Below are 2,647 nucleotides of genomic sequence, written 5' to 3' on the forward strand. Positions count from 1 at the left end.
TGAAATCTTTGCTGGACATGATTTTACTTTTATGAATCCTGATTGGGCAGATGCTAACCCTTTTGATCAATGGTTACTTTGTGGGGTTAATGGGAGCTGTACCGATCTTTCACCTATGGCCATGATTGGAGGTGGATATAGTGAAAAGGGCCAAATGGGTTTTGAGTGGAAGGGCACTTTGAGTGCTGGTTTGGGGTCCTTCTATTGGTCCTCCTCTAATACTAAATATAAAGCATTTAAAAGGGTAAATTATACTGTCACCCCGGTTTGTGTTTGGTGCCCTTTCTGTGGGTGGTAAGTAATAAAAGTTTAAATAGTAATCAATTAGAGTTAGATTGCTTGCTTAATGAATGTTTCTATGCCCTGTGTTGGAATGCTACTAAGTATCCCTTTGCTTTGGTTACTCGCATGCCTAGATTTGTTCCAGTTCCTGTGGAAGCCCCTAGCAGTTTAAGCTTATTTAAAGAAAAGAGAGATTTTGGAATCTTTGCTATTATAGTTGGCTTGGTAGCAACAGCAGCAGTAGCTGCCTCTGTCACTGCTTCGGCCCTTGCCTTGTCTGCTATGGTCAGACAACGCAAACCATCAATGACCTTTCGGCAAGAGTGACATCGGCCCTGGACAGGCAGGCCACGGCCAATTCCCAGATACAGGGAGGCCTCATGTTGGTAAACCAACGGATCGATCTGGTCCAAGAGCAGGTGGATNTCCTGTGGCAAATGGCTCAGCTGGGTTGCGAACATAAACTGCCTGGCCTCTGTATCATCTCAGTACAATTTGAGAATTTTACAAGACAGCTAACCTGTCAAAGGCTTTGTCTCGTTATTTGTTACAGAATTGGACCATAGAATTTGAACAGACACTCTGGGAGCTGAGGATCGCCATCTTACAAGTCAATTCGACACGTCTTGACCTATCATTGATGGAAGGATTTTCTACCTGGATTTCTGCAGCATTTTCCTACTTCAAAGAATGGGTGGGGGTGGGTTTGTTTGGAGTGGCTGTGTGCGGTGGAGTACTGCTCCTACTATGGATGATCTGCAAACTTAAAGCCCAAACAAGGAGGGACAGGATGGTAGTAACCCAGGCACTTGTTGCTTTGGAGCATGGTGCCTCCCCCGATATATATATCGATGCTCAAGCAATAAGGTCGCTGGCCATCCAGCTCCACAAACCCCTGAGGCGAGTCTTGCTGCATTGGGGCAGAACGGGTGTGCTTTAGCAGCCCAGGAGAGTTGCGAGGCTAAGCACTGCACTGGAGTGGCTTTGCTGTCTAATTTGAGCTTCTTCCTGGGAGATATGTCATCTTTCAAGAAGGTTGAGTGTCCNAGTGTCCTTCCCCCAGGAAAAACGACACGGGAGCAGACCAAGACCCCTCTGGGTGACGAGCCTGGGAGGTTTTGTGTAAGGCCCCTATGCTTGCACACTGGGTATTTGACCTCTATCTCCACTCTCAGTACGGGGTGGCCTGTTGCTTCTAAAATAAAATAAAAGGGGGAGATGTGAGGAGCCACCCTCACAGTCGCCGTTACAGGATGGCGCTGACATCCATTGCTCGTGGTAAAGTGTGCACAGGCGTCAGGGTATCTTTCCATTACTTGAGCCCTGCCTCTCCCGTGGCGTCATCTGGCTGATGGTGGGCAGCCAATCCGGGTGGTGCATGTCTCCAACCGTTCTTCGCAGCCTATATAAGGGAAGGGTTTTCTGCTCTCTGGGTCTCCTCTCCTGAAGCTGATCATCTATCTCTTGAGATGTATTAAAGCTTTACTGCAGAAGGATCTGAGTGTCCTACGTGCATTCTTGCTGGCAAGACGGTAGCATGGGTCAGCAAACCAAATCCAAGAACACATCAAAAGGATCATCCATCATGACCAAGTAGGCTTCATCCCAGGGATGTAGGGATGATTTAATATATGGAAATCCATCAATGTAAGCCATTATATAAACAAACTCAAAGACAAAAATCACATGATCATCTTATTAGATGCTGAGAAAGCATTTGACAAAATCCAACACCCATTCATGATAAAAGTTTTGGAAAGACCAGGAATTCAAGGCCCATACCTAAACATAATAAAAGCAATCTACAGCAAACCAGTAGCCAACATCAGACTAAATGTAGAGAAACTCGAAGCAATCCCAATAAAATCAGGGACTAGACCAGGCTGCCCACTTTCTCCCTACCTATTCAATATAGTACTTGAAGTTCTAGCCAGAACAATTCAACATCAAAAGGAGATCAAGGCGATACAAATTGGAAAGGAAGAAGTCAAAATATCACTATTTGCAGATGATATGATAGTATATATGAGTGACACCAAAAATTCCACCAGAGAACCCCTAAACCTGATAATCAGTTTCAGTGCAGTAGCTGGATATAAAATTAACTCAAACAAATCAATGGCCTTTCTCTACAGGATAAACAGACTGAGAAAGAAATTAGTCACATATAAAATACCTTGGTGTGATTCTAACTAAGGAAGTGAAAGATTTGTATGATAAGAACTTCAAGTCTCTGAAGAAAGAAATTGAAGAAGATCTCAGAAGATGGAAAGATCTCCCATGCTCATGGACTGGCAGGATTAATATAGTCAAAATGGCTATCCTGCCGAAAGCAATCTACAGATTCAATCCCCATCAAAATTCC

This window comes from Mus caroli, chromosome 14 (genome assembly GCF_900094665.2).
Source record: "Mus caroli chromosome 14, CAROLI_EIJ_v1.1, whole genome shotgun sequence".
NCBI lineage: Eukaryota > Metazoa > Chordata > Mammalia > Rodentia > Muridae > Mus > Mus caroli.